This window comes from Phalacrocorax aristotelis, chromosome 14 (assembly GCF_949628215.1).
Source record: "Phalacrocorax aristotelis chromosome 14, bGulAri2.1, whole genome shotgun sequence".
Classification (NCBI taxonomy): Eukaryota; Metazoa; Chordata; class Aves; order Suliformes; family Phalacrocoracidae; genus Phalacrocorax; species Phalacrocorax aristotelis.
Genome location: NC_134289.1, coordinates 791608 through 816857, shown reverse-complemented (window position 1 = coordinate 816857; position 25250 = coordinate 791608). Strand labels below are relative to the sequence as shown.

Below are 25250 nucleotides of genomic sequence, written 5' to 3'. Positions count from 1 at the left end.
TAATGTGCACGACTCCCTTTCACAGAGAAAATAGCGCAATCAAATATCTCACACAAGAATGCCCTCTGAGAGTGAAACCTTGCTCACACTTGAAGGGAAAGCTCTGAGGGGAGCAGAGGTGACAGCTACTACGTAGTTACAACTTAGTGACAACTGGAACAACAATTTTGTGATAATAATAAACATGAAGTTATTTTCTTTTCAGTCCAATCTTGTGCCAAGGGGTATGAAAAATACTTCTTGTGGTCTCAGAAACATGACATTATTTTGATTGATACAAATAAACAAATTCTGCACTGAACAAGCACCCTGTGAGTGGCCTGGCCTGAGAAGAACAAATGAAGATGTAAAAAGCACAGGGAGAGAAAGGAGCTGTAAGTAGACACTAACAATCAAAGCCGCTTCTCAGAATATACCACCTAGTTAAAGTACAGGGACATATGGTCCCTTCCTGCACATGGGACAGGAACAGCAGCTGCAAAATACGCATGCTGCAAAAGACCACGGGGAAAGGCTACCTTCCTGGCTGGGATCGCCCCTTGCGTTGCTTGCCTCACAACGCACCATACCCCGAGTGGAAGAGGCACTCCGTCTCAGCTAGACGCTACGCTGCTTGTTCCGTAACTCAGCTCACAAATATCTTAAAAACCACAACCACAACATACACAAATCTTCAAAAGCCTTTCCAGACACTTTCATTACCATTGACACAATTAAGCTGATCTCAGATCTTACGGGCTCCTGTTGGGTTTCAGGTCTACCACGCTTTTGATAGTCCTGGGAACCGATGTGCCATTCTATATACTGTTGGAGAAAGGTCTAACATTTGACCAGAATTATCTTCATAAGCCTTTATACCTCATCGTGGCAAACAATAACAGAAACAAAACAATTATTTAAGTAGCTGCTTGGCCAAACTGCAGCAAGAGCTTCAGTCAAGATCTAATCAAGCTAATAGGAAGCAGAATGACTGGAAGAACATTATGGATGAGGAGAAATAAGTGAAACCTGGGTTTTATACTTGCAGAAATCCGTAAGCCAGTGTGTTTGCAGACAGATGTGTGTGTTACCTCATGTAGAATAAATTTGTCTTATTGTCAGATACGCATATTACCTTTCACAGATACACATATTAAGATGGCTTTGTACTAGTGATTATAAAAGCGCTGCTGTAAGGCAGTGTTCCTCTAGCAACTGACAAAGCGCCAATTTACGAATGCTTTTTAATCTTCTCCAAAATGTATTCTCTGAACTTAGATGAGTTAGGCAACAATTGCCTGATGTATTTGTAGCTTGTCAGTGTTCTCTAAAAGGAAGAGCCCAAGAAATGAAATAATTTACCTAGCACAAACTTTGGCTTATGTCAGTTTACCTGCTTATTTACTTACTCAGAACCAGCTCGAGTATCTGTCAAGGGCAGCCTCTATAAACATAAAACTGAAGAAGGTGAAATGATTGAATGTCATTGCTCTTCCTCAGTACTATTTGCCGGTGGCCATTCAAGGGGGAAAGGGAGCACTGCCAGCATGCAGGGATGCTGGTCCCTTGCCGTTACAGAGCTGCTCACAAGCAACTGAATGTGTGAAATACAGTGAAAATATGGCTGCTGTGAAATACAGTTCACTTCACAGCTTCAAGCTAGCACCTGAACTAGGAGTAAAGGAAATGCTCACTGAGATGACATCCTTCGTGCAATGCCTGTTAGGGAAACAGACCACACTGCCTTACCAAAAGGCCCCTCTCTTCTCACCCAGATCATCATAATATTTAACCAGAAGACCGAGGAACATACTCTTTTTTCCTCCAGAGCTCAGGCAAACTTGTCATATGCTCATAGTAAGTTAACTACTAAAAAACATCTGTTAAAATTGGAGGTGAAAGAGTGATCAGAAGGCCCTGAGGATGACTTTTGAAGGTATCTTCCTGAGGAAAATATGGAAATCCTCCTCATCTAAAGAGAAACATGGAAACTACCAAAATTCCTCTTCATGTTTCTGAGAACCGAAAAATGTCCTATTGCCTTATGAAATCCACTGCTAACCCCTCTCAATCCTGCTCGGTGTTACACTTTATTTAATCTTTCTGAACACCTTCACAAATGGCTTTAAACTTTCGTTCCACATGATTTTAGACCGTAGTGAAATTTGCAGAAGTTGAATGAAGACATATGCCTCCAGTCTGAAGCTTTGTGTAACCGCACTCAGCCATAAATCCTTCTGAAGTCAAAGAGCCTGACCAATAAAAATGAAGTTAATTATAGCGCTGTTTTAACATGAGTATGTAGGTTATGCAACTCAGAAGAATAGCTCAGTAACTATTTTAATGGGGGTCATCATTATTCAGAGAGACATTTGAGAGCATGCTCTGTGGTTTTAATCATCTGAAAAGAAAGGTTTCAGCAATCGCAAAAATGATTTTTATGTTTTCTATAGAATAATGTGTCTTTGCTACCATGAAACAGAGAAGACAACAGAAAACATCAGAAAGAAAAAGGAAAGCTCTTCTCATCACCTTTAAGTTCCTGCTGTGCATTGGACATTTAAACTAAAAATGCCTCTTTTCCCAAAGAGAATTTTAAAATGGTGCTCTTAACGGAGCATGCATTAGACTTAATCAATAGGCAGCTAGGGATCAAATCTTCAAAACCAGGCAGCACCCAGCAGTTCTCATTATGACCTGAACGTCCAGTTTATCAGATGTTCAAGCAACTAGGACAATTTTGGGACTTGAGACTGACCCCTTTCATAGACAAAAGACAAAATGTTTTGTATAATTTTTGTCCCCCACTACCATTCTGCTCTGGAGAAAAAGCACTCTTGGTTCCTGGACACCAAAAAGAGGTACATAACATTTTAAATAGACCAAATTCCTTTTGTGGTATTGTTTCAAATCCCGAGCAATTGTAAGGTATCATATTTTACATCCAGAATTGCAAGAAACAATGTTTCATTGAGAGGTTCTTTCTATTCCCCTTCTCAAAGCACAGGCTTTGAAGAAAAATGCACTTTGCGTTGAGGCTATGTTTCCCACCTCATGAAAACCTGGCTGTGACAAGTCATACATCACCATAAAAACCCCAGCATCCCTTCCCAGTGTACAGGTGCATATAAAAAGTCATCATAAAACTTAGCTAAAATCTCCAAAGATTAGGACCACGGTGATAGGCTGATACCTTCCCATATATGTTTTGCCAGGAATTCCCCTGAAGTCACACAGCAGACCACAGCTAGAAATGAAAATAAAGTCCTTAGTGAAAACTTCTTAACTGGCAGCCACACACGATAGGAAAAGAAGGTGTGTGAAATGAATGCAGCTAACAAAAAGCTGTATGTTAGGAAGAGTTTGAGAGAAACCCAGGCATTAGGTTTACTACTGGATGAGAAGAGAAGGCAGGTTACAGCCAGCTGAGACAGAAAATATACATGCAATGCACTAGAGGGGCAGGGTGACAGATTGAGGAGACAAAGGGCAAAAAGGGCCCGAGAAGAGAGATGGCACAGAGTCCTCAACTATCAAATCTTAAGAGCCCAGACTGAGAAACTGAGAATATTATTTTCTTTACTTATACGGATATTAACCCCCAAATCAGTCAGTTTCTCTGAAACATAAGAGCTATTATCAATACAGGAAAGACCGTAAGTAAATAATCTCCCAGGTAGTATTAGAATAGCATACAGTAAACAAGGCACAATCCACAACCTCATCAAAACAGGCCACGCAATAGCGAGTGAAAACCTATCCACTCTGTGCTAGGACGTGTGCTCCATGAGGAAAAACAGGGACTATGTGACTGATTATAGAAGACACCCACATGCAAGAAAAGCAAAGCCACACTTTTTGCATCTTCTAACTTGAAACAAACCTTATTTCATGTCGTTAGGTATAAGTACATACTCATTTGGCACACATAGTGAAGCCAGATTGGAGCGTGCTGAGTCATTAAAAGCAATACTGACACTTGCCTCCTCAAACCACTGTCTCAATGCACTTTATAAATGTATTGATATTGTTTCTGGGTCATTCTAAAGCAGCACCAGACATTAGTCAAAGATAAAAGTACTGATAGCTCTTGGGCCCGTCTGGAGCTCCAAGACCAGCACATTTCAAACTTCTGAAACCGAATGCGCGCAGCGCACACCAGCTGGTGGCTCTGACTCTCACCCAGCACAGCCTTTGCACGTACACTCACATTTGGTATTTGCACAAAGCCACCCAGGGCCGCTGTTCCCGGAGTCAAACAAAACGCAATGTATTTTCCTTGCAGAGACCAGCCCTGGTTTGTACTGATCTATTTCTACTTATCCTAGTACACCTCCTACTACAAAGAAACAACTTTCTTTTCTAGCCTTCTCCCTTTTTATTACTTTCAACTATCAATCAGTTAAAACAAACCCCACTTTCCTCCCCCAGTTTTGCAACCACCTGCAGGAAGATCTCCTCTCCAACAGCACCTACAGTTTTTGAGAAAGACAAGGCCAAGCTGGGACAGGGTCAAAGAAAGGGTCTGAAGCGGGTCCACAAAACCCTTGCAAAGAAAATGAAATAAAAAAACCCAAAACTATGATACTTTATTTTTTTAAAATGAGGAAGCAACAGGATTGCCTCTATGGCAAGCGGATCAGTCCATTTTATTTTCAACAGGAATTCAGTCAATTAACAAATTGGATTTTATGGTAGTTTATGGAGACCACCAGAATGAGCTGTCCTCTATATCATTTATAAACTGTCTTAGATGCTGAGAACACACTAGCTACTGCTTTTTCCAAACCAGTGCACCAGTCAGAAGTCATTACCCAGCTCTGCTCAGCGCTTGTCAGGCCACACCTGGAGCGCTGCGCACAGTTCTGGTCCCCGCTGTACAAAAAGGATGTGGGCAGGCTGGAAGGGGCCCAGAGAAGGGCCACCAAGATGGTCACAGGACTGGGAAGCTGCCATACGAGGACAGGCTGGGAGAGCTGGGTTTGTTCAGCCTCGAGAAAAGGAGGCTCAGAGGGGATCTCATCCCCATGTACCAGTGCTTAGGGGGCAGCTACAAGGAAGCTGGAGACTCCCTTTTTACGTGGAGTCCCATGGAGATGACAAGGGGGAACAGACACAAGTTGCTCTTGGGGAGATTCCGATTGGACACCCGAGGGAAATGTTTCACAGTGAGGACAGTCACCACCGGAATAATCTCCCCAGGGAAGGGGTTGACTTGGCCATGTTGGACACCTTCAAGAGTCGCCTGGACAGGGTGCTGGGCCGTCTTGTCTAGGCTGGGCTCTTCCCGGAAAGGTTGGACTAGATGATCCCTGAGGTCCCTTCCAGCCTGGGATTCTGTGATATGTAAATACATATCACAGACAATGCAATGCAGTAGTCATGTTTTTGTCATGTGTTTAAGAATAGTAAAAAAATCTATCATTTGGGGAGTACTGAAGAAGAATTTGGTAGAAGCTTCTTTCATGTTACAGGAAACAAAATGTTTTCTTTTCCAGTATGTTGGGCAGAAAAATCTCTAAGAAATCTTGAGAAAACCTGTTTTTAAGTTTCAGGTTTAAGCTTCTAAAAATGTATCCGAACCCAGCTAGATTCCAACAGTGTTTTACAACAAATCCTTTGCTTGCCATAGCGCACTTCTTCATTGAAAAACTTAGACATCAAAAATGTCACTGGGGAGGTTCACATTCATAGTACTCAGCAGTTACCAGGGCGAAAGTGCTCAGTCTGTATGGTAAAATAAAACTGCTAATTAATATTAATTAAAAAAATTCCTGAGGTGTAAAACCTGACATACTTAGGGAAAAGGCAGCAAAGTCCTACTGGATTTTTAATTATCATACATTACCGTAACTGGTCCGACCAACCCAATTACAGCCTTGGGGACACGCTTAGCTGCTCTGCTGCCCAAAGGTCACTGGCTGGAGTTGGGTAAGCAGGTCCTTAACAGGGGAAGGAAGGGGGATAGAAAGCAGGTCACAGAGCAGGGGGCCAGAACCAAGATGTCGATAGGAAAAACTATGCTGACTACTTCAGACACACCTCCATATCAAACTGTGACATTAGACACCACTTCTGCGGTGGTGTCTAAAGATTTGTGCTTAGAAAGGAGGAAACATTTAACAACTTTACAAGTGCTCTGGAAAATTTTCAGCTTCATCTGTTTTAGACCAAGTTTTGACTAATAAAAGTAGTGTCTTTGACACTACTTCACATATTTGATGGCTGTTTTGAATCAAGTACTAAAAACTACGTAAAGTGGAAAAAAAAGGCAAAAATAAGCCCTGTGAAAGTACTTTTGCAGTTCTAGTCTTGAGGGAAGAACGGAACTTTGTGCATTAAATAAATCAATCTCTATAAGCAGTAGCAACTGACACACAGAACAGAGCTTCTGACAGGCATTTCCTGCAATTGCAAATGCTTCAATAAGCACAACTAGGACTGTTTAAGTTACCAATGCATTTTTAAGAGAGGGAATTAGAGCTGTCCATTGCAGGTCATTACTCGTGGGAGCCAAGGAGATCTCCTATTGCTACAATAGGTGGTTACTAAAGAACTATTCTTTCACTCTGGGAAACGTACACACTCCTCCTACAGTTCCCTCTGCATTATCAAATATAAATCTTTATAACTGAAAAATAAATCTGATTATCAAAATGTCTTTCTGGACTGCAAAATGCATATTTGTCATATTATTTTATCTCATTTGAAGGTTCAGGAAATCCAATTTCCATGGGCTGGAAATCTGTTCCCCTTTCATTCTAACAGAAGCACAGAACTGTGTGTTCATTGGGGTGTTTATTATTAGAATGTCGAGCGCAAAAAGGGAAAAACATCCAAAAAGGCTCCCAGCTACAATTTTTCTCTGAAGTCACATTGACAGCAGGCAGTACTTAACACATATGAATGTCGTCAAGCTCCTTCGCCACAGAATATAGGAGAGGAATGAGTAAGAATGATGTATTCCGAGACATGGATCTCCAGGCTTCGCCCTGCCCAAAGGACAACTTGTTTATATCGATGTGAAACCTGATCTGTACCCCAAAATATTTTTCATTTGTGAAATTTTTCATGTTTCCTCTGTTATCATAACTGTTAATATACCAATAGGAATGAGATATTTATTAGTAGAAAAAATGATATTTTAGTGGCTGTATGTGAAGCACTGACATTTCTAAATCCTGTTGCCTTTACTCAATAAGCTCATTTCTGCCAGTCACAGCACACCTTTGACTCAACACTGGCTCCATTGTCTTTGCAAATTTTTTTCAGAACCTTTTTACAGACTTTTTTTCCTTTTTTTTTTTAAGTCATCAAAAGGAACTGTACTCTAGAAAGTAAGCTGTATGCCACTTTCTGACTTCCCTCTTCTGTGCAGCATAACCTGTGTAGAGCCATTGAAGGCCTACATAAAAGACAAGCTTCACCTGACAATTCCCTATAAAAGAATAGGCTGAGTGACCTCAAGAAACCGCAGGTTTTCTTCCTGTCCAAAATCATAAACTAGTTTCTGTATCTTCCTTCAATTAAAAACAAACAAAAACATTACAAACTGAAACATGAGAAATTAGAGAGAAATACCACTTGCCCTGTACACCCAGTAATAACAGCCTCATTACACCAGATTACAAAACTTCATCAGTCATTTACTTTGAATGAATAATACTTCTTAGAGGCAGGATGATGACTAATACAGTAAGTGAGGGCAATGAGCAAACTAAATAAAAACAATTATATGCCAAGACTCACCAGCTTAAAGGAACAAGCACCAACAAATGCAAGCAAAATTGATGGGAGCAGAAATGCTGGGCAAACAACACAACTTACAAAGACCAAGCATTACTTTCCACATTGGTGGAAATCAAGAATCACACAGCATAGCTAGCTGGTTAAGGGAGGTGACAGTCCCGCTCTGCTCGGCACTGGTGCAGCCCCGCCTCAAGCTCTGCATGCATTTTTGGGCGCCTCAGTAAGGAGGACATCGAACCATTAGAGTGTGTCCAGAGGAGGGTGACCAAGTTTTTGAAAGGTATCTAGGGCAAGACTTACCAGGAGTGGCTGAGGTCACTTGGTTTGTTCAGCTTGGAGAAGAGAAGGCTGAGGGGTGCCCTCATCACTGAGGGGCGACTGCATCGCAGTCTGCACCTTCCTCGAGGTGGGTGGCGGAGGGGGAGGCGCCGAGCTCCTCTCTCTGGTGATCAGAGGCAGGACACAAGGAAACGGAATGAAGCTGCATCAGGGCAAGTTCAGATGGGACATTAGGTTCTTCACTAAGAGGGTGGTCAGTCACTGGAACAGGCCCCCCAGGGAAGTGGTCACAGCATCAAGCCTGTCAGAGTTGAAGGAGCATCTGGATGACGCTCTTAGTCACATGGTTTAGTTTTAGCTAGTCCGGCAAGGAACAGGGAGTTGGACTCAATGATCCTTATTGGCCCCTCCTAGCTTGAAATGTTCTACAATTCTAAGAATCTCAGCAGGAAAATAGTGTAGGTGACTCAGAGGAGGGTCATGAACAACACAATTAAGGTACAAAGGTGCTCCATCTATTGTGGAAGAGGTCACAGTTTGGAGAAAATAAAAAATCCAGCATGACATCAGATATTATACAGCTGCTCAGTTAGTGCTTTGTCCTTACAATAATAGCTACATTACAGAAGACAAGCTATTAGGAATAAATAATAGCAGGTATATCCTGTGAGAAAAGACCTGCGAAGAAGTGTATTAAAAATTATTAAGTATTATTTAAGAAAAAACACGTATATATGCTCTTAACCTTACAATGTAATATAATCCTTAAAGTACAATAACATATCATGTTTGCAATACGTTATAATGCCCTGGTGTTTATATTGCATCTGTTGTTTACAGAATCCATTGCTTCATTCCCTCCTTGAAAATCCAGATCTGCTCCTAACTTCTTCTCACTCACACCAGTTTGCTACCCAGAGCAATAACCCCAGATAAAGTATCTGAAAATGCACACTTACACCTTCCCCCACCACCCCCCCACCCCGAGATGTTCTTACTACACTGTGAAGAGTTTGTTTCTTTGTTTAGGTTAGTTATGACTTGGTTAAATCAAAATTAAGCCTCTAAGCGCATATATACATACACCCATCCTCAAACATGCTTGTATATTAAAATTCAAACTTTAAAACTTAAGCCATCCCTGCCTTTAAAGCACTGAAATGTTGCTCATGCATGTAACATTTCTTAAATGGAAAGAACAAATGCTTTATTTTTTAACTTTTGTACTGGAACTTTCTATACAAACAAGGTAAATAATAATAAAAAATAATTTTAAAGGCTAGCCACAAAAATGGCCAAGAAATTGAAGGCTACAAATATAAAGCAACTATGACCATAAATAAAAGCAAGACTGTCCACTGCTGACAGTTTACATACACATGAACTGACTGAAAGACAAAAACAGTACGAAGCAACCGCCACATCATGAGAAAAATCTGACTCTGGCAGAGAGTTTTCTTGGAAGAAAGTGCAAAGGCAATTCTCGGTGCCACAGAAGGATTGCCATATAGACTAGACAACATAATAAGCGTATTTGGAAATACCACTGTAACGCAAGTCTGGATTGTGAGTATGGTATCATAATTTCCGTGTCAGCATAATAATAACTGTATGTCCTTAGAAGCATTTATTCTAGTCACAGCCATGTAACTTATTTGCACAAACAATTAAATCTCTCTTTCCAAACACACTTATGACTTACCGGTCTGTGGCTGCCCATCATCAACCGGGTTTGAAACATGCTGCCCTACTAGTCACACTGGGTACAACCATACACTCATGAGATTAGTCTAGTATATTGTAAGACATTTTGTGTGATTCAATGCTATTTTGAGAAATTGAATGAAATCTGTCTGCCTTCTCAGTAATGTACAAACTCTGGTTTATGATTTTATAAATTGGGCATTTCAATGACTTTAAGCAAGCCCTCCATTTGTCCCAGAAGGTCGCAGTAACCCAAAGGAAAGCAAAAACAGGATACCGGAAGAAACCTGTCACAGTTGCATACTGTCACTTCATCTCTTCCTACTGTTCACTGAAAAATTAACGTGCCCGCTACTACCTTTGGTGATTATAAAGATGTCATTTACTTGTTCTAAAGTGGATGTCAGAATATCCGTTGTCTTGATGACAGCCATAAAGAAATCTAAAAAATCACTTCAGGGGAAAAAAGTGATTAAAATTGCTATGAAATTCCCATTACCTCTGGACTTCTGATAAAAATCATGACCTTGGCAATCAGCACATCTGAACCACAAGCAAGGGAAGGATTAACTAAGCCACTAGTAAAAAGAAATCGACTCTAAAGCCAACAAGAAATCATCAAGAAAAGGACTGAAGACTGGATTACACTGACGGATTAACCCCATGGAAGTAGCACACGATTTGGCCTAGACTTCCTAAAACCATACATGAAATAAATTTGGCAGGGACCATCTACGTTTGTCTTTCTAATAGCGATACGTTTGCTTTCCCCATCACATGTCGTGTGGTGTGTTTTAACAAAAGAAATTTTAAGAAAGGAAACTTTTCTGACCAGGATATTAGAGAGCCATAGCATCACCTTTAATAACAGTATGACACTGGTCAAACTTACTCCCCTGCCTGAATTGAGCCCTGATGCTGGTTTTGTCTCACCACGGGCAGTGCTGTAAGCCTTCGTGCTACAGGGCACCACTGGCGCAGACATCTGCATTCTTTCTGACCTCTACTGTTTTTTTCCTCCACAAAATTATTCTTTTTTTGTTTTAATTTCAATGTAAAAATGAAAATTCTAAGTGTCTGAAGTTGCCTCCAGAAGATACAAAAGCATACTAAACACATGCAGATTATCCTCTGCATAGCAGTTATCGACTAATCTCAACAACACAAAGAAATAGTATTTTTACAGATTTTTCTTTTCCTATTTTCCCTATTCTTAGCACAATATCCTCCTCTAAAAATAGATGTAATCCTCCAGGTTCCCGTTTCCATTATTGGCTTTCATGGTAATTTGGCAGTGTACATGAAAGGTCACTTATTCCAAAAAAAGCAAACTTTGCTCCTAGAGTAGAGCCCAGCAGGAGCAAAGCCCTGAGCATTCTCGTTACAAGAACACTCTCCACAAAGCTTTACAAATATGTGACAGTCCATATACTTCTCTTGACCACAGGTTCTAGACAGAAGGAAAAATAAAGAAACAGAGACAATAAATTACTGCAAAACTGCTTTACAAGTGCAAGCTATAACGCTAACACTACACAGGGAAGTGCCTTCTTAACCTGAACTTTCCACCCTTACGCTTCAAAGCTATATATGACCACAGAGCTACCACAATAAAGTAACAATTCCAGTGTAAGTACAAAGGCGACAATCCACAAAAGATTTCCAAGAGGCTGTTCTTACCTGTTTATATATATACACCCACAACTGTATTCTACTTCAGCTTTTTGTATGATAGTGAGAAATGTTGACATTGGCACAATTGTATGGGTTTTTTTTGCATTGACAACACAGGTAATAAAAAGGACTTCTCGTGTTCCTTGCTTGCCAACAACATTTGAACTGAACTATGCTGCCTGCTGGATCATCATATGGCAGCTTGTCTTGTAGAAAACAACTGTAGGAAGCAAAACATCAAAAAGATAGACAAGGCATAATCACACCTAATACCAAGCATTAGGTATGAAGTTCACATGTGCACGTGTATGTGGCCACTCACGGCTCTTCACAAATTGGACTACAAGCTCAAGATGCACAAAATGAGGAATGCACCACCTTTTGCTTTGCCAGAATGGAACATATGGATTAAATAACAGCATAAATCAAATTTTTTATAAGTTCTACATTTATAGCAATCCTGTGAAATAAAGAACTGTTCTTCTCATTTTACAGAAGGAGACCGGGGCACAGGGCAGACTGAGGAAATTGTTTATTATAAAATTAAGTTTATGGTTGAGTTGGGAACTGAATGCATTAGTCTGATCTGAGTTCAAGCACGTGCTATGTTTAGGAGGCACGGACAGAGAAATAACAAGATCAGCATTGCAATTCTGATCAATTACACATGGATAAGTTAAGAACATTTTGTGATAACCTGAGAGGAAGTTGAACTGATAACTTCTGCCCACTTGTCAGACTTTCACACCCTCATCCAGCTTGTCTCCACCAACTGAGAAGTTATCAATGGACACGAATTGACATTATGCTCACCTGCAGGGAATCAGCCAATCATTTGCTCTTACGTGCTTAAAATACCTGCAGTTTCGGACTGCTTTATCCACCCATCTCATCCCTTCTTACACTGCCTCTCTTCGAAACCTCACCCTACAGGCAGGCACACACGTGACTCCCAGACTGCTCCCAACTCCAGGGCTCTCAAGAAGGTGGCAACAGTCCCTCACTCTGCAGGTGATCCAGCACACTTCTCATTGTGACTAGGGACTCTCGCCTCTACGCTGCGGCTCTGGTTAAGTGCCAGAAGTTTACAAGTAACAGGGAATTCAAGACAGAAATAAAAAAAAAAAAACCAAACTGATTCAAGATTCTTGAAGTCTGAGTGGCTGTGTTGCCTGACTTCCAAAGGGGCACTCTTCTGAAGTGCCTGACTGGGTAGTAGGGGTGGTGTTACCTCAGCAGACAGCCTGTAACTTCGGCTATGTCTGGGGCAAGCTGTTCATCAGAAAGTGAAGGCTACGTGCCATAGATTCTGCTCTTGTGCCCTCTCTTCTCTCCCCAAAGTGAAGTGACAAAGAGATTTAGGTTGATGTTCTCAAAGTCAGAGGTTTGTATAAGATCTGGAACACAAACTTTCTGTATATAAATGGAGAGCCGTTAGACAAACAATCCTTATCCAGTCAGAGAAGGAATCTTACAAAAAACCCTTAAAGGCTTTTCAAATCTACAGCCATTTCAGCATTGCTTGTGAAAGAGAGTATTGCTACACTGAAACAGAAACATGTACAGAAATGGACTTATTGAGAAATTTTTTTAATAGGCAAATTGTTTTTGGAAAGTAGTAACACAATGTCTGCTGGCAGAAGTACCTCTGAATGAAACCTCATTTTTCATATTCCAACTTGATGCCGACTGACCTAAATGCAGCATTCAGAATCTGTTCTGATGCATGTTTCTCAGGCATTTGATACCATCTCTTGTTAAGTGTTCTCCGGCAGAAAATGTATCTGTTCTTCTCGGCAGCATGCCAAGACAGCTGTAAGGACAGCAACAGGATTACACCGTTATTGCACATAATGGCTATTTCTTACGTTGACATTCTGCTTGCATTTAAATAGATGAAAAAAATCTTCCCGCTGAAGGGATTGCCTTTAAGCTGCCATTTAGCCATCTTTCTGAGACAGCAAGACAGGTCTGAGATACACAAACAAAACATTGCCTTATTTATAAAAATAAGTATATTTAATATAAGTTTTCTTTTTTTCTTATTTCCTCAAGGAAACAGAATTGGCGGTATGGGTGTGATTTGGGCATGAAAATGCTAAACTGGTCCAAGAGTATGCCCTGGGACAGACATGTAATCCGGAATTGCCATGAAACATTTACCAGGAGGCTGTCACCAGTCAGACCTGGAAGGGAAGACTTGCACTTAAAAGAAACAAAGTCTGAAATTTCCGTTTCTTTCTAAATATAATGACTAGTTCAGAAGTCACGATTTCCTGAGAAGCAGATATGAGACCCCCAAGCATCAGAGAGGTTGACATTTAAGAAAAAGCAAAAACCTTTCTAACATACCTCTTGTAAGCGTCCCTCTGTGGTGCAGCTGGCACCGTCCCTCCCAGGGACACGACACCCCGTTCCACAGCCCTTCCTGTGGGCAGCCCACGCCGCTCAACAGCCCTTCTCGCCCTGCAGCCAGAGCTCGGTTGCCAACAAGCACCATGCGCTCAAAAGCCTGAAGGTAAATACCGTCCTTGATGTAAGTGTGTCCCCTCCCCGAAAACTAACCAGATTCACAGCTCCAGCAACAATGGAGAGTTCAGTATTTGTGGAATGAGGTGAAAAATAACCTAATTTAGGGATAATTAAATCAATTTGCAAAGTACCTTATTCTCCATTTCCATCAGAAAATTTTGATTTCTGTATTTAGAAAGTTAAGCAAGGGCTAGAAAGACAAGGTTCACCAACCTATCTGCAAGACAGGTTTAAAACACCTGCCGTAATGAATACAATTTCTCCAGAAACTTTGCCATGCAGCCTAGCTCCTTCTGAGTTTATGGGGAGTAGTTGTGGCTGGAGAGTCCCCCATGAAGATGGCCAGGCCTCAAAGAGCAGCATGCTGATGCCACAGACGTGGAGCCAGGCAGAGAGTACAGAAGCTTCCAACCATACCCAAACCCTATTCGAGGACACCTGATACTAATAACAATGAAAGATCTACTGTTTCACCAATCCCCGAGGTTCTTATACCATGTCTGAAAGACTGGATAAAGCTATCAAAAAGATTAATTCATCCAGCAATAAAGAGGTTTAACTTTCAAGGTTTTTTTGCAATGTCAACAGAGTATATTTCTGATTTGACAAGTTTAAATGAGATGAATGACATTTGCTAAATAAAAGTGATTTCCCTGTTGTTCAGGAGAATCAATCTACCTACGTAAGCTTCAGCTTACCTTCAGGTATATGTCAAACCGCAAACACCAGCCTGACATTTGGGATAAACACCAGAAAGGTAGCATGCATCCCGCTCAGACATACGGCTAGAGCGAATACTCATGGAGACAGATTCCACGTCAGTCAAAACCCTTCCTATAAACTGCAGCCAAATAGGCAGAAAAGATAATTATCTCACATCTTCATCCACAGAGCTTGAATCCTGCAGTTAGCTCATGCTATTTAAGCTTTCACTCAGACAGAAAAATTCCACATGCACATTCACCCCAATACATGCCCTCATTTCTTTTTGGGAACTCGAGTAAAGCAGTAAAAATGCATTTGCTGCTGAGATTGGTAATGGGCATTAGGGAATTTTAGCCATACTGCCACTCGGACAGATCCTATGGCAACACCTGCAGAATGCCAAGAGTTAAAAAGGCCATGCCGGACCCGTCTGGAGGGTTACGCCAGTTCTTTGCCTCTGCTCGTGTCAAAAACACAAGCCAAGGGAGCAGAATAAAAGAGAAAACACATCCTTGAATCTTTCTCCACATCCACCCATTTCCAGATCAGGCACTTGCCAAGCCATATTCAGTTCAGTTGCTCAGTAGCTTGCAATGGATTGCTCTTCTAAAAACACATCTGCTCTTCCCTTTAGCCTGTGTGAGCTTCCAGCACCCACAATATCCCCTGGAAGCAGGTCCCACGGTTCAAACACCTGTGGGGTGAAAAAGCACCTCCCCTGTCTCCATTGAGCCCCGACACCCGCAAGCTTCACCTGAGGACACCTGGTTCTTCCACTCAAGGCAGTCATGAAAAACTGATTCCTATCTACCCTCTTTATAACATGTCTTTAATTCATTGATTGATAAATATTGACAGGACATTTTCACGGGACTCTCTCTTGGAAGGTCAAACTCCTGCTTCCAAATGGTAACAATCAGCAGAGTTGAAGGTAGAATTATTATTGCCCCACATGCATCTTTTGCCAATTACTTATACTGAATTTCATTTGGCATTTTAATGGCAATTGCTCTGACAGTTTCTTCTGCAGATCTTCCTTGTCAGCTCTCATCTTTAGTACCCCCTAAACAACTTACTAGCATCACTAGATTTTCTTATCTCCCAGTAAGCCTATTTCCCAGGTCGTTCATGAATCTAATGAACATCAGAGATCCTGAGGACGCTCCAGTAGTGAACTCCTTCCTCCGTGAGGACTGATCCTAGACTTTTAATCTCTGTTTCCTACTTTCTAATCAATTTGCCCCTGTAAGGATTTCTCTGCTGAAGTCCCAGCTGCCTAACTTCTTTAAAACACACTGGTGAGGAATTTGGCCAAAAGCTCTTGATACGGAATCCTTCTCAAAAATCCCATTGTTTGTTGCCCAATGAGCCACTTTAAACAAGAGGATCCACACAAAGTTAGAATCTTAAACTGGGACAAATACACTAGGTAGGTGTGTCATTATGAGATCTGGAAAAGCTACATCACTATGCTATGTAACAGAAAAAAAAAAAAAAAAAAGTACCTGTAAGTCTCTGACAGTCTCCTGAGGCAAGACTTTTGTACAAAAGTCCTCTTTTTGCCTTAAACCTGCGAGGGAGAGGTCGTTATTGTTTTCTCAAGAAGTTTGCTAGTGGATATCCTCACAGACTGCTTTGATTACATCTAAGAGACACCACATACAGTTGAAAGCTTACAGGTATAATGTTTCACAGATTGAAAAAAATTGATGCTCCATAGGCTAAGGGCAGGCTGTTCTTGAGTGATTTTAAAAAAAACAACCATATTTATTAATTAATAGTTAAAACCTGCTGACTGAATTAGAAACAAACGCCACAAAGGACAACCTGTGGTGTCACTGAAAGACATTAACCTACATCTACCAGCCTTTCAAGGTCTATAAGGCACCAAGAAGAAACCTTATCTCTAAGCTGGTTCGGGCAACTTCCGAGAGACTTGTATGCGGTCATAACATACAGACGCCCGGCATACATTTTTTCAGGCAAAAGAACTAACTAACTAAATCAAAGGCCATCAGCTTGTCCTCTCCTTCCACCAAGAAACATCAGACAATCAAACAGCAATAAGGATCAGGTTTATTCCATTAATATTTTCATATGTTATCTTTCTGATTATAGCATACCACAGTACCCACAGGGAAGAACTGCATACAATATCCTTTGGGAGATCTTATTCTACAATAAATTCCTTGCAGTGATCTGAAAACTGCTACGGCCTGAGTGCCAGCCTTGAAGGAAGGCATAAGCTTTCAATGATTTTCAACCTGTGAGATGCATATCTCTAGAATGATTTGAACCCTACAGAAACAAACAAGATCTCTAGATATTTATACTCCATGCAAATATGCAGCACAAATGTAAACAAATATACATATAGGTGTGTGTGTATATATGTATGTAAACAGAGCATGTGCATGTGGTTACACCAACAGAACATGACGGCTAAATTATCTTCAGTTGGACAAATACACTTGGACTAAGCCGTTTATTGTGCAGTGGTAATAACCGCCTATGTCGCATTGGCTTGTGTCACTGCTTATTCCATCAGGAACTGACTTCTTAATCGCCTAATCTCCTGAGATGGCTTCAGGTCTGAAGTTTAAACTTTTATGTTGTGTGTAATAAACAGTGTCATTCAAAGGAAACCCAGGAAATTTCTTCATGATAGGCCAGGTCACAGCGAGCACAATTACCTTCAGTTAACACACAGTCTGTATCTTTCCGCAATAGTTTCCTTATGCTAAATACAGCCACGCTTCTGTTGGCAAAAACGGGTAAATAATCTTCCCTCCTAAAGCAACAGTATCATTACAAGGTAATAGAAGCAATAATTGTTCTTAATAACTTAGATATTATACAGGAGACTGTCAAACTTCAGAGCTATTGGCATCTGATCTCTTTTCATGCAGTATGACATGCTAACTGCATTATTTAAAAACCACAGCTGCCTAAATAAAAGTAGGATCTTGAATATTCCCTCCTGGTACTGATTATTTTACATATGCAAAGCAGCATATTGTCAAATCAAGTCATCCACAGGTGCATATTTTTTTAAACTAAGAAAGACCTGCTTTTCTCTCCTGTGCAACTCAGGAAGAAGCTGGGGACTTAAACTAAAAAGGAGGAAACCAAGTTATTGTGATTCAGTCAGAATCCAACCAGTTCCGACTGGATAACCGTTGATAATTTTCACCTGTCTGAAAGAGAAAACAATCCTGGAAATATCTGAAAGATGAAATCTCGTAATGCCACTTTATCTGGTTATACCTGACTCTTTCTGCATGATACAGCACGTTTCCTTACAGAAAAGATAAAACAGTTTATTCCACATAGACAAAAGAAAAATGACCAAAAATATTCCCAACCCCTGAAGGGAGTTCACTAAATGTTCTCTTTCCAAATGAAGCACATTAGAAACAAGGTACAGCTGACAGCATTTTGCTGATCCCATGACTTTGGGTTGGGCAGCACTGGTCACCTGCTCCTTCACCGCCCCTCCTTTTTTTCTGAAGCACGTTTTTATTATGTTCTTATATTGTCCAAGGAAGCCATAAGGAGAGTCCACTAAATAAATTTGCTTGATAAATTTATACAAGATTTGAATGTTTAATGTAACTGCCAGAAGATTTTGGAGTGCTAGGAGAATTAATCTTACAACTCATTACATTTATTGATTCAAATCAAGGTTCCGGACATCAGCACAGGTGCCATTGCTAAGAAATAAGAAGTTTCCAGGAAATCTATACGCAAATCTAAAGTCATTGCCAGCTTGGGGGGGGGGGGGGGGGGCGGCAGGGAGGGAAGAAAAATAGAGGTGTGCAATCTATGTGCCAGTAAATGCAGTACTAATGGATTATCACCCACTCTATTGGATGCTTTCTCCAATACAGGATTTTATAACCAACTAAAGAAGAAACTACATTCCTCAAACCTGTAAAAGGGCCGGTGTTCATACCAGATTTTTCTCTTAAAATACTTTTTGAATGAAATTAGGAATTAAAGAAGAAAGGAGCTTCCATATCCAAAGGCTAGGTTTTGTTTGTTTGATTGTTTTTTTTAAATTAGAACTTAAAACCGGCTGAAGGTGGAAGTTGAACAGTCATCTCCAGCCAAAAGATCATTCTATGCTAAATAAGGAGGAAGAGTCTAATTTTGCTGATACTTCTACCCTCAAGTATAAGAGATGGCTTTTATTTTGGGGATGGAGGAAAACACTGAGTTTTGGAATTCATTTACTACATTTGGTAGAGTGGGTCAGAGATTAAAAAAGCATCTGGGAAAGGATGAAAAATAATGGAAGTAATTTTACGCAAAATAGCCGTCGAAGTATCCACTTTACAATGAGGACCACTCCACAGCTGAACCAGGATCTGGAGCTGTGGCAAGCCCTGCTCGGACACAAATTTTATGGAAGTGTTACCTGAGGAGAAAACCAGAATGTGGAGCGTACAGGTGGGGTCTGTCCTGCAGTAAACAAGTTGCTACATAGAAATGAAGTAACAGGAAATTTTTGCCCCCATAGTTTGCATCTATAATCAGGAAGAGAGTGAGAGAAGATAAAGGAGAGCGACTGAGAGAGCTCTCGCAGTACCCATGAAGGCAACGGTGGTCTAAAAACCAACCAAACAGCAACCATGGGTCATCAAGTACCCTGCGTTAAGTGCATTTCCATATTTCTGCCGTCACAACAATTGAAAGCTATAAGAGCTAAGTCACACTAGAAATGATACGGCAGTAATGCCCTCGAGCCGGCACAAAGATTTCCCACCAACCAAACAGGAGCCTGATGCACCCACAAAAGATTATAGCTTGAAACGTGTTGAACTGCAATATAAATGTGGACGTAAAGAACAGGGATTCCGTGTGACAGAGCTTTACCTAAGGAATTCAGAAGTGTGAAAATATAGTTATTTTGTTTAGTGTAACTCCCATTACAAACCTCCACTCTGACTGAAGCGCTACCCACAAGTAACGCTAACACTACACACAATCCATCCAGCGTTTGAAAAGGGTATGGCTGAGCATGCCATAGGAAAACCGTTTTATTTACATGGCTGAAAAATAGCGTCAAGAACAAATTTATAAGTAGCATATTAATTATAATTATGCTCCATTTTAGGGATTAACATAATTGCTTTTAACCTTTTTGGCAGGTTTTTTTTTGGTATAAACTCTGTAAGGATACACCACAAAACACTCGGAAAAAGAGTTTGCTGCAACTCTCAATTTCCAAAGTATCATATTCACTTGCACACTTGCAGTGTGCTAATAAGTAAGAGCCGTACCAACAGTAGGTCTACCTGAAAGACCTTTTTGGAACACCTGTGATGTAACCTAGAAGTTCTGGCACTAAAAATATCGTGATGAAAACATCATAAAAACTAAACAAAGTTGACAGAATCACCATACATTCTGCAAGGAATGCGCAGGAGAAGAAAAAAAAAAAATTAATCAGAGAGATTTCATACAGATATGGACTTGCCATGACATCTTAAACCATCTTATTTAGGAAGCATCTTGTACGGAGGGAAAATTAAATATAGGTATTAATCACAACAAAAAAATAAACAGAAGGAAAGGAGTTAGAAATCTCACTCTAAATCCATCTTGGATTTGATTCCTTGGGGTTTGTTGTTAAACCTTCCTCCAGTTATATTCCTTCAATCTTCAGAAACACATACCATACCCGCAAATCCCTTCCCTTTTCCCTAACGAACATAATCCAACAACAGACAACCTTCACCTTTTCACCCCACAAAGAAACAGCATGAACGCCTCTGAATTGCCTCTCGAAAGCAGACCTGAGCGAGTCCCGAGCGCCCTCAGCTTTCTGCAGCGCGCGCAGGCCGACCTCACAGCACCGGGCCTGCAGCGCTGCAACCGGATCAGAAACTACCGACCCAGGAGACTGCACCCGCCGCAGCCCAGCCCCCAGCAGCACGCCCGCACGCCACGCCGCTTCAGGCCTGCAGAGAGCTCCTCTCCCACCCTGCATTTCCACAGAAATAAAAAGCAGCAGGTGTCCTAGACTCTAGGAGTTCCTCTCTCCAAGCCTCCAAAAATGAAATATAAAAGCAGATTCACCACATGCACAGGGTTTGGGGCTTTCTACTGCATTCTTCAGCACTGAATGAAGAGAGACTCACCTTTAAATACAGAAATACTCATCTCAGAGCAGACTGAAAATACAAATAGCTGAAATGACTTAAAAGTCACCAAAATTCTATTGCGGAACTGGTTAGGAAGTTGGGGTGACAAACAGGAAGGTTTTTCGTTGGTTGTTGTGTTTTGGTTTGGAGCTGGATCAAGGAGGAGAAGGTGCTCTTAACATTTGAGGTTAAGAGAATGAAAAGCAATTTTTATATTTAAAAAGAAAAAAAAAAAAGGAAGCAAAAAGCCTACAGAACAAAAAGGGGACTGCCACCCTTAGGTCATCCACATAGTAATGACAGAAAGGAAGTGATAAAAATCTGTAATTTATGCAGAAGGATACGCCTGGTAGGAGAGTATTTCTGGAATTTCATCCCTGTGCTCTCAGATGGCAGCTGTGGACCAAGATCATCCCAATAAAATGGTCCAAGTCTTGTTGGTACCGACCACGCTGCGTACAAATGCAAATTCTGGAAAGTGCAGTCCCAGCTCCTAAAGCACATTTGTGAAGACTAGAGCATTTCCCTGGACACCCTGGGTTTGATTTTCTGCATAGATGTGCTATTTATTATTTACAAATAGAGACACAAGAAGACAGAACACTATCCACTGAGTAACAAATGGAGAAACTGGTGAGAAAAGCATCTATCAAAAAAATTATATTTTTTATTTTAAAACTTACTTTAAACCTGAGAGTCGTGTCCGATCCAATCCAGTGGAACAATTGGGAAATTTCACTGTACTTTAAGAAGCAAATATGTAGAACAAAAGCTCACGAGAACAACCTTCTCTTTGCCTCAATCAAGAACAATGTATTGAATTGGTTGGGATGGTTCATATTTTAAGGTACATCGATACTTACTACGGCTTAACAGAATAGGTAATTTCAAGCTTCCCTATTCTGAATGCTCTGCTTATAAGAGAAAAACCAAAACAAAAAAACAACTTAATGCTAAAAAGGAAAACCTAAATAACTGGTCAGAATTCTTTGAGGTTTGTAATATTGCCCAACAAATATAGCCTTGATATAGTTTTAATCCTAGTTAGTCTTTACAAAACTAAGTAAAATGTGAAGTAGTAATAAAGATCAGCCTCTTGAGTTCAAGTTTTGTTCCCTGTGTCGCCACCTGACTTTGCAAATGAATGTTAGAGACGTGCTGCTAAAATAGCAACATAAAAAGTAGCCGGAAACTGTTTAACTAGGTCGATGTTTCCTACACAGAAATAAAGACATCTACTGCCTAAATAATACCTACCATATTTACCTATTAGACAACAGAATCAACTTGTTAAATTTCATATTCAAGCTTTCAGTAGTTCGCGATGCTGAGAAGGTGTTGCTGCTCTACTCCTGCCACAAACCAGTCAGAGTTAACTACTAACAGACTGTTTGACCACCTTTTGGAACTGAAAGCACACGTACAATCATAAACGCATCCGTGGTATTTTTCTTGTCTATAACCTAGACCTAATAGGCTTGCGGGACAAACCTTAGCAGGAAGAATAACAACAAACAGAGAAAGTGTGCTAAAAGTTTACTTAAAATTTAAACAAAACAAATGAAGAACCACAAAAAAATCATCTTTGAGTCGTCATTTGTATATATTTAGATATCCCACAGAGAATCAATAGTACGAAAGTTAATTAATCAGCTTTACTGCCAAGGGAAATAGATGTGAATATAGTAATCTTATGCACTGGAATTAATTACATCAAGTTTTAGATGATACCACAAATAAAGCTCAGGTCGCACTACTGAGATGAGCAAGAACACAAACCATAAATCTCTTCTAACGTTTAATAATGCACATTCCCCACAGAGCAGCGTTAGCAGCCTTTCAGGCAACCCCAGATGAGCAAATACTTAAATGTCACACTTTAAAAATTACTTAACATGAAACACCTACCTTTTGTCAGTGGTTCCAGGAAAAGGTTATTTTACCAGTGAAATGCAGAATTAGGTCAACATTCCAGAATGGCGCCATCACTTGATTTCTACCTGGCATGCTTCTCTGCCCTTTTTCCTCTCCCCTTCAACATGCTGTGCTTTCCACCACCAGGTACTTCCCATTTAAAACATAACAAGAGGAACACTCTTGCTAATGCACACAACACAATTCACACTGTCTTCCTAATGGTTTCTCTGGCTGAGTATATCCTTACTGGGTCCTTCCTCCTCACCTCTAATTGCCAGCTGTGATTTTATACACCACAATTTAAACCATATTAACGATGCTTTCTATCAACTTCAAACACGTAAGAAAAGGCCAGAAGGGAACGCTGCTGTCATCTGTTTGGACATCCCCTGAAAACCACAGTTAAGAATGTCATAGCTAGCCCCATGGTGGTATTTGGGGAATTTTATATAGTTTCAATTTAAAAGCACCAAGTAATAGGATTTTCGATCTCATCTTCAAGCTATTTTCCCAATCCTTACACTTACTCTCTGTTTCTATTCTTCATTTCTCTGATTTCAGCCTCCTACCAAGGATCATGTTGTGCTCCTTTCTGTCATTCCGGTCTTCCTCCAGTTTTGCAACATTTTATTCAGTCCCTGCACCTCTCCAGTTCTCTTCACTAAGCTGTCAGGGAAGAGTCATCTCCTTGGAAATATTTGATTACCAGAACCGCCCTATAAACAAGTTCCAAGTAAAGTGAGCAAACTAAAGCAAATTAACACGCATGCTTCCTGAGATAACTTTCATAAAGCTATGCACTAAAGACAATTCACCATTGTCTTCCCTGAATCTAACAGATAAAGCAAAAATGAAAGAAAAAACCCACGCAAAATCTCACCTTTCAATGTTGGATGGATATGGCTTCCAATACAAACTCCAGCGGAATATACTATATCCCTTCTGCTTCTCTGAGCAATCTTCTTCTGAGACTTCCTCGCTTCTGGCTTGCTAACTGGACCTTGTTTGACGTATGTGCGGAAGAACCCGATGCATTATCCACAGAGCAGCTCACTCCCTTTGCTGCCTCTCCGCAGTATTCAGCATGTTAGTCGTAGTGCTGAAGCTGGTAAGAAGCCCACGCATCAGCTCTGTGAAAGAGAAAGTCAGAATAAGCCAGGGCACATGGACGAAGCAGAGGGCGGTCAGCTTCGCAGCTCCCACTCACGCTGCTGGAGCGAGAATAGAAGATGGAAAGCTGGAATGATCAAGCAGAGCTGTCTGAAGAAGTAAGACAATCTATGAATTCAGGTCATTACCAAAAAACCATTTCAAAAGCATGAAAACCTTCAGAGAGGAAAGAAAAAATCAGACCACAAAACAAGATCTGGTATCAGATCAGCCACTGTACAGGCTAAGTTGGATGCTGAGCAGCTGCTCAGCACAGAGCTTGTTAACCTGAGGGATTCCAAGGGAAGTGCCTTGCAAAGTGATCAATACTCTACAGATCAAATAAAGGACGTTGTCCCCATTCTCCCCCAACCAAAAGTCTTCTCTTTCTAGACAATTCAGACTGGCAGTAAGCTGTTACGACAATCCTTGCAATTCTTCTAGAAGGGGATCTGCTCGGCGCACTGTTTTTCAGATGTGGGAAAAAAAACCCCAAACTATTACTACTTGTCATTAATTACAGCGTAAACCCCTGTGTTTCTTCAGTAAACCCCAACTGATAGTAAACAGATGTCCAACACCATACATCAGAACACAGAAAACACAACGGGAACATTTCTTGTATATTCTCATCAGAACAAAAGTGCACTTTAAATAGAATAAAGATCATTTTGTGGAGACATATCAAAAGTACTTAAGAAAATAGAAAGTGCAAGACTTGTTCTGTTTAAATATTATTCTTTTTTAATGAATCCGGTAATAAACATATAAAAATTATCAGTTAAAATTTCTTAGAAATATCTGAAAAATATGCACCTTGAAATAGTAATAGCTTCATCCAGGAAAAACCAAGGGAAGCATACTTTAATCCATATTTAACATCTAATTAATGCAGAGCTGATGATTTCTGCGGAGCCGCAGTGCTGCACCCACACACCACAGGCAAAGGGCAGTGTGGTGCACATCCGCAGCCTCGGCAGCCAAAAGCAGGTAAGTTTGTGCCACACTTCCAAACCACCAGACGTGATAACAGCAAAGTCAAGGCAGAACTAATACATACCCAGCCTGTCAAGTGAGGCTAATCACATCTGCACGTTATGTGGTCTGCAGGTGAAGAACGCGTACACAGTACGCGGAACCGATAGTTATCCCAACTTGCAATTTCTTTTATAGAACACCATCAGGTGAGCGCTGTTTCTTTCCGTAGCAGGACACTATGACGAGAGGCACAGCTCAGGCAGCCAGCAGCAGCCCCTTCCCAGGACACTACACTCACAGGTTCTGCAAGCCTGGGGAGCTGCAGCGGGCACGGAAGCCTTCAGCGGAGCAGCAGAAAGCAGCTCTGCAAACAAATGCAGAAGCAGAAGATGAACTGGGCCAATGAGATTTTTCTTTCAATCACTTTTTCTTAAT

The 25250-nt window shown here is 40.8% G+C and overlaps 1 protein-coding gene across 3 annotated transcripts in view; it reads right to left on the bottom strand.

Annotated features, from left to right (window-relative positions):
* PCDH15 (protocadherin related 15) overlaps window positions 1-23818 on the bottom strand; it is a 695790-nt gene extending 671972 nt beyond the window's left edge. For all 3 annotated transcript variants that reach the window (XM_075109425.1, XM_075109424.1, XM_075109422.1), the window contains exon 1: window positions 23569-23818. The gene's annotated coding sequence lies outside the window, so the exon portion shown is untranslated. The remainder of the gene's footprint in view (window positions 1-23568) is intronic.
* Window positions 23819-25250: the final 1432 nt, after the last annotated feature.